Below are 8,005 nucleotides of genomic sequence, written 5' to 3' on the forward strand. Positions count from 1 at the left end.
GGATGTACTATCTCTCAGGGTGATGATGAGGATGTTCTGTCTCTCAGGTTGATGATGAGGGTGTACTGTCTCTCAGGGAGATGACGAGTGTACTGTCTCTCAGGGTGATGATGAGGGTGTACTGTCTCTCAGGGTGATGATGAGTGTACTGTCTCTCAGGGTGATGATGAGGATGTTCTGTCTCTCAGGGTGATGATGAGTGTGTACTGTCTCTCAGGGTGATGATGAGGGTGTTCTGTCTCTCAGGGTGATGATGTGGGTGTACTGTCTCTCAGGGTGATGATGAGTGTACTGTCTCTCAGAGTGATGATGAGTGTGTACTGTCTCTCAGAGTGATGATGAGTGTGTACTGTCTCTCAGGGTGATGATGTGGGTGTAACGTCTCTCAGGGTGATGATGTGGGTGTTCTGTCTCTCAGGGTGATGATGTGGGTGTTCTGTCTCTCAGAGTGATGTTGTGACACATATACACACACTGCTAGCTTGCCTGCCCCGGTCTGCTAATTGCTAGCTTGCCTGCCCCGGTCTGCTAACTGCTAACTTGCCTGCCCCGGTCTGCTAACTGCTAGCTTGCCAGCCCCGGTCTGCTAACTGCTAGCCTCGGCCTACTAACTGTTAGCGTGTTAGCATCGGCCTGCTAACTGTCTGAATCGCCGCGTCCCCAGTCAGCCCAACCACTCACTGGACCCATATGTTCACTTGGCTACGCATGCCTCTCTCTAATATCAATATGCCTTGTCCATTACTGTCCTGGTTAGTGATTACTGTCTTATTTCACTATAGAGCCTTTAGCCCTGCTCAATATGCCTTAACCAACCATGTTGTCCCACCTCCTATATATGCGATAACATCACCTGGTTTAAACGTCTCTAGAAACTATATCTCTCTCATCATTACTCAATGCCTAGGTTTACCTCCAATGTACTCAAATCGTACCTTACCTTTGTCTGTACACTATGCCTTGAATCTATGCTATCGTGCCCAGAAACTTACTCCTTTTACTCTCTGTTCCGAACGTGCTAGACGGCCAGTTCGTATAGCATTTAGCCGTACCCTTATCCTACTTCTCCTCTGTTCCTCTGGTGATGTAGAGGGTAATCCAGGTCCTGCTGTGCCTAGCTCCACCCCCACTCCTTAGGTGCTCTCATTGGTTGACTTCTGTAACCTCAAAGCCTTGGTTTTATGTATGTTAACATTAGAAGCCTACTCCCTAAGTTTGTTTTACTCACTGCTTTTGCACACTCTGCCAACCTGGATGTCTTAGCCGTGTCTGAATCCTGGCTTAGGAAAACCACCAAAAACCCTGAAATCTCCATCGCTAACTGTATATATTTTTTCCGCCAAGTAGAACTGCCAAAGGGGGCGGTTTTGCAATCGGCTGCAAAAATAGCCTGCAGAGTTCTGTATTACTATCCAAGTCTGTACCCAAACAATTTGAGCTTCTACTTCTAAAAATGCACCTTTCCAGAAACAAGTCTCTCACTGTTGCCACTTGCTATAGACCTCCCTCTGCCCCCAGCTGTGCCCTCGATACCATATGTGAATTGATTGCCCCCCCATCTATCTTCTGAGCTCGTGCTACTAGGTGACCTAAACTGGGACATGCTTAATAACACCCCTGCCATCCTACAATCCAAGCTTGATGCCCTCAATCTCACACAATTTATCAATGAACCTACCAGGTACAACTCCAAATCCGTAAACACGGGCACCCTCATAGATGTCATCCTAACTAACTCGCCCTCCAAATACACCTCCAAGACCACCCCTCAATGCTGTCAAACGCTCCCTAAAACACTTCAGCAAGCAGGCCTTTCTAATCGACCTGACCGGGGTATCCTGGAATGACATTGACCTCATCCCGTCAGTAGATGATGCCTGGCTATTCTTTAAAAATGCCTTCCTCACCATCTTAAATAAGCATGCCCCATTCAAAAAATGTAGAACTAGGAATAGATATAGTCCTTGGTTCAGTCCAGACCTGTCTGCTCTTGACCAGCACAAAAACATCCTGTGGCGTTCTGCATTAGCATCAAACAGTCCCCGTGATATGCAACTTTTCAGGGAAGTTAGGAACAAATATACACAGGCAGTTAGGAAAGCTAAGGATAGCTTTTTCAAACAGAAATTTGCATCCTGTAGTACTAACTCAAAAACGTTCTAGGACACTGTAAAGTCCATGGAGAATAAGAGCACCTCCTCCCAGCTGCCCACTGCTCTGAGGCTTGGAAACACTGTCACCACCGATAAATCCGCTATAATTGAGAATTGCAATAAGCATTTCTCTACGGCTGGCCATGTTTTCCACCTGGCTAACCCTAACCTGGTCAACTACCCGGCACCCTCCACAGCAACCCGCCAAAGCCCCCACCCTTTCTCCTTTACCCAAATCCAGATAGCTGATGTTCTGAAAGAGCTACAAAATCTGGACCCCTACAAATCAGCCGGGCTAGACAATCTGGACCCTCTCTTTCTAAAATTATCTGCCGAAATTGTTGCAACCCCTATTACTAGCCTGTTCAACTTCTCTTTCGTATCGTCCAAGATTCCCAAAGATTGGAAAGCTGCCACGATCATCCCCCTCTTCAAAGGGGGTGACACTCTAGACCTAAATGGCTACAGACCTATATCCATCCTACCCTGTCTTTCTAAGGTCTTCGAAAGCCAAGTTAACAAACAGATTACCGACCATTTCGAATCCCACCGTACCTTCTCCGCTATGCAATCTGGTTTCAGAGCTGGTCATGGGTGCACCTCAGCCACGCTCAAGGTCCTAAACGACATAATAACCGCCATCGATAAGAGACATTACTGTGCAGCCGTATTCATCGACCTGGTCAAGGCTTTTGACTCGGTCAATCACCACATTCTTATTGGCAGACTGGACAGGTTTCTCAAATGATTGCCTCGCCTGGTTTACCAACTACTTCTCTGATAGAGTTCAGTGTATCAAATCGGAGGGCCTGTTGTCCGGACCTCTGGCAGTCTCTATGGGGGTGCCACAGGGTTCAATTCTCGGGCCGAATCTCTTCTCTGTATACATCAATGATGTTGCTCTTGCTGCTGGTGATTCTCTGATACACCTCTACGCAGACGACACCATTCTGTATACTTCTGGACCCTCTTTCTCTCACATTAAGCATCTCCAATCCAAAATTAAATCTAGAATTGGCTTCCTATATCGCAACAAAGCATCCTTCACTCATGCTGCCAAACATACTGACCATCCTACCGATCCTCGACTTCGGTGATGTCATCTATAAAATAGCCTCCAACACTCTACTCAACAAACTGGATGCAGTCTATCACAGTGCCATCCGTTTTGTCACCAAATCCCCATACACTACCCACCATTGCGACCTGTACGCTCTCGTTGGTTCGCCCTCGCTTCATACTCGTCGCCAAACCCACTGGCTACAGGTTATCTACAAGTCTCTGCTAGGTAAAGCCTCGCCTTATCTCAGCTCACTGGTCCCCATAGCAGCACCCACCCGTAGCACGCGCTCCAGCATGTATATCTCACTGGTCACCCCCAAAGCCAATTCCTCCTTTGGTCGTCTTACCTTCCAGTTCTCTGCTGCCAATGACTGGAACGAAATGCAAAAATCTCTGAAGCTGGAGACTCACATCTTCCTCACTAATTTTAAGCACCAGCTGTCAGAAAAGCTCACAGATCACTGCACCTGTTCATAGCCCATCTGTAAATAGCCCATCCTACTACCTCATCCCCATACTGTATTTATTTATCTTGCTGCTTTGCACCCCAGTATCTCTACTTGCACATTCATCTTCTGCACATCTACAATTCCAGTGTTTTATTGCTGTAATTATTTCGCCACCATGGCCTATTTATTGCCTTATCTCCCTTATCTTACCTCATTTGCACAAAAGTATTTAGACTTTTTGTTTTCTTTTGTTCTACTGTATTATTGACTGTGTGTTGTTTATTCCATGTGTAACTCTGTGTTGTTGTAAGTGTCAAATTGCTTTTCTTTATCTTGGCCAGGTTGCAGTTGTAAATGAGAACTTGTTCTCAACTAGCCTATCTGGTTAAATAAAAATAAAAACACACACCACTGTGGAGTGGAGTACTGTGACTATGTAGTTTTACTGTTTCTCCAGGAGGGGGCAGACCTTGTCCAGTCTACTGTGAAAGCCAGAGGAGAGCTGGGGAGACTGTTGAAGAAGAGCTGCTGCTAGGGAGACTACTGAAAGAGGCTGGGGTTACAGACACAGCCAAACCCAAGAGGAGGTGAGAGGGTCTGGGCAAGATGCTGGGGTTACAGACACAGCCAAACCCAAGAGGAGGTGAGAGGGTCTGGGCAAGATGCTGGGGTTACAGACACAGCCAAACCCAAGAGGAGGTGAGAGGGTCTGGGCAAGATGCTGGGGTTACAGACACAGCCAAACCCAAGAGGAGGTGAGAGGGTCTGGGCAAGATGCTGGGGTTACAGACACAGCCAAACCCAAGAGGAGGTGAGAGGGTCTGGGCAAGATGCTGGGGTTACAGACACATGTTTTGTTAAAAAAAAAACAGTAATAAACAATATTTCAACTACAGTCCTTTAAAAGTTGCGAGCTTAGAGGTACCCAGCATCGTCACGGCGTCATTGCTCCAGACCACCACAAGGGGGACTTAGAGTTACCCAGAGTCGTCACAGCGTCATTGCTCCAGACCACCACAAGGGGGAGTTAGAGGTACCCAGTGTCGTCACGGCGTCATTGCTCCAGACCACCACAAGGGGGCGATAGAGCACTCATTATGCATTTGGGTCCCAAGGTTTTTATATGACCAATCATATCGAGTGTTTCCAATGACGAATTTGACGCAAGCCACCCGTCCCTGGTGACTTTCTTTAGCAAAGATGGCTGACAAAACATTACGGTGGAAACAAATGTAAGTAGTTATAACGTCATAACGAGTCAAGCAAAAAATATGTTAGTCAAATGATTGTGCATATTTTTGTCATAAAGTTAATTTATGAAAATCGCTATTTAGCAAGTTGTTTTCCAGTCATATCCAATACCAGGTGTATCAAACTCATTCTCTGAATGATGCTGTGTCTGCATGTATGTATTACAGATATACACTTCAACAGTGTTTACCACTCCTGCTCCTGGGACATCAATGATTACACATTGTAACTATGCAGTAGACTAGAAACATGATTTAAGTAAAGGCTGATTTGTAATTTATATATACAGAATAAAAAACAGTACTTCGTGCCACTCAGGCGGAGAATGACATGTGGAAGAGGGGAAGGAACGGGAAGGGAGTAACAATCCAGGCTATTTCCTCTGAGACCTGCATAAGAATGCAATGAAAGAAGCAAGGAGCAGGTTTCGCACCCTCAACATTCTAGCCCGAAGTCCAGCACGCCATCGACTGTGCCCAAATGTATTATTTGGGGTAGGGGCGGATTGTGGCGAAAATCACTTTATCTTTTGGAATCTTTAACATGTGGAAAGGGGGAAAGGTGTTATTATTAGTTTTTCACAAGCGTAGCAGGATGGGCTATTAGCTGAACAATACACTATTCAACCTTTACTAAAGAATTGTCTAATAGCCGAGCTAGGTGTGAACCCCCCCCCCACCCCTCCCAAACTAGAGCTAAGTGTGAACCCCCCCCCCACCCCTCCCCAACTTGAGCTAGGTGTGAACCCCCCCACCCCTCCCCAACTTGAGCTAGGTGTGAACCCCCCCCCCCCAACTTGAGTTAGGTGTGAACCCCCCCCACCCCTTCCCAACTCTGAGCTAGGTGTGAACCCCCCCCCACCCTCCCCAACTTGAGCTAGGTGTGAACCCCCCCCACCCCCACCCCTCCCCAACTTGAGCTAGGTGTGAACCCCCCCCCCCCCACCCCTCCCCAACTTGAGCTAGGTGTGAAACCCCCCCCCACCCCTCCCCAACTTGAGCTAGGTGTGAACCCCCCCCCACCCCTCCTCAACTTGAGCTAGGTGTGAAACCCCCCCCACCCCTCCCCAACTTGAGCTAGGTGTGAAACCCCCCCCACCCCTCCCCAACTTGAGCTAGGTGTGAAACCCCCCCACCCCTCCCCAACTTGAGCTAGGTGTGAACCCCCCCCCACCCCTCCTCAACTTGAGCTAGGTGTGAAACCCCCCCCACCCCTCCCCAACTTGAGCTAGGTGTGAAACCCCCCCCACCCCTCCCCAACTTGAGCTAGGTGTGAAACCCCCCCACCCCTCCCCAACTTGAGCTAGGTGTGAACCCCCCCACCCCCCTCCTCAAACTTGAGCTAGGTGTGAACCCCCCCACCCCCCACCCCTCCCCAACTTGAGCTAGGTGTGAAACCCCCCCCACCCCTCCCCAACTTGAGCTAGGTGTGACCCCCCCCCCCCCCCCACCCCTCCCCAACTTGCAAAAAATCATTTGTATATACCTTTCCACATCTACCTACACACTACACACTACACACGGTTAATGTTCTGAAAAAAAAAATATATATATATATTGGTCATTGCTCCAGAGTGGCGCAGTGGTCTAAGGCACTGCATCTTGGAGCAAGATGCTTTACTTCAGTCCCTGGTTCGAATCCAGGCTGTATCACATCCGACCGTGATTGTGAGTGCCATGGGGCGGCGTATAATTGGCCCAACATCATCTGGGTTTGGCCGGGGTGGGCCGACATTGTAAATAAGAATTTGTTCTTACTTACCTGACTTGCATAGTTAAATAAAGGGTACATTTTAAAAACAACTGGTGGCAACCGCAGCGCAATAGGAGGTGAACAGTGGCTGGTGTTGAAAATGTAGATGACTTGTTATACAAGTGTTGCACACCAACAGATGGAGAAAACCTACACCAGTCGAACATTTCATTTCAACAATAATCTTCATTTTAATTTTGACTTTACAAACAACAAGAGGGTTAATTGGAGTATTTCTTCGGAGCCTAGACCTATTTAAAATAACTTAACTGGCTAAGGTAGGCTCTGAGGCTTAACAGCCTGATAGAAGTATGATTTTTTTAAATTAGGCCTACTTACAATTGCAACTGGTCAAAAATGTAGCATCCGACATAAAACAATCATTTAAATAGAAAAAGTCTGCACGTTCAAACTAAAACAATGTAATTAAAAAGAAAGTACATATTTGTAAGATGTAAACAAGACGCTGTGTTTTTATTTACAGTAGTGATGGACAAAAGGTTTTAAATTCTTTGGTAATGCCAATATGGAAGACTATCAAACGCTTCTCAAAGATGCCCTCTGGTGGTCAAACTAGCAATAACTTGCATTAACAGAAAAAATGGCTGACAATTAGATAACATGCCACAGAATGCTGCAACAGCACGAAAGGTGTGCTGCAGTATAACACAACCCTTTAAAGGAGGAACCACTGTACTGCTTAAAAATTATGACGTGCCCTGGAATATGTTTTGGGTCGATAGTATGGTTAAACTACAACTACGAACCTACGTAGATCGATCAAGATGCCGAGACACAGGTATAGGGACAAAGTAGAGGAGAAATTCAGTGGGTCGGACACGAGGCATATGTTCTAATGATTACTGATTACTAAAAGAAAGCCAGTCACATCGCGGAAACCAACGCCGCCCTACCAGACGAGCTAAACACCTTTTTCTCACGCTTTGAGCATAACGACTCTGAGTTGCAGAGGAGAGCCCCCTTGGGGTGTCCATGGAGGACATATGTAAGTCATTCAAGTGCGTTAACCCTTTCAAGGCAGCCGGCCCAGACGTTGTGTTTTCTGACATTTTCTCTCTCTACCTCAAGCCATTATCCCCACCTGCTTCAAGATGTCCACTATCATCCTAAGTGTCCAAGAAGGGGAAAGTAACTGACCTGATTGACTACCGACCCGTAGCACTCACTTGCTTCGAGAGGCTAGTCAAAGATCACATCACCTCCTCTCTCCCTGACACACTTGACCCTAACACTCGACCCTAACGCCCCGACAGATCCACGGAAGATGCCATTGCCATTGCACTGCACACTGCCCTTACCCACCTGGACAAAAGGAAT

The sequence above is a fragment of the Oncorhynchus kisutch genome, linkage group LG14, assembly GCF_002021735.2.
Source record: "Oncorhynchus kisutch isolate 150728-3 linkage group LG14, Okis_V2, whole genome shotgun sequence".
Classification (NCBI taxonomy): Eukaryota; Metazoa; Chordata; class Actinopteri; order Salmoniformes; family Salmonidae; genus Oncorhynchus; species Oncorhynchus kisutch.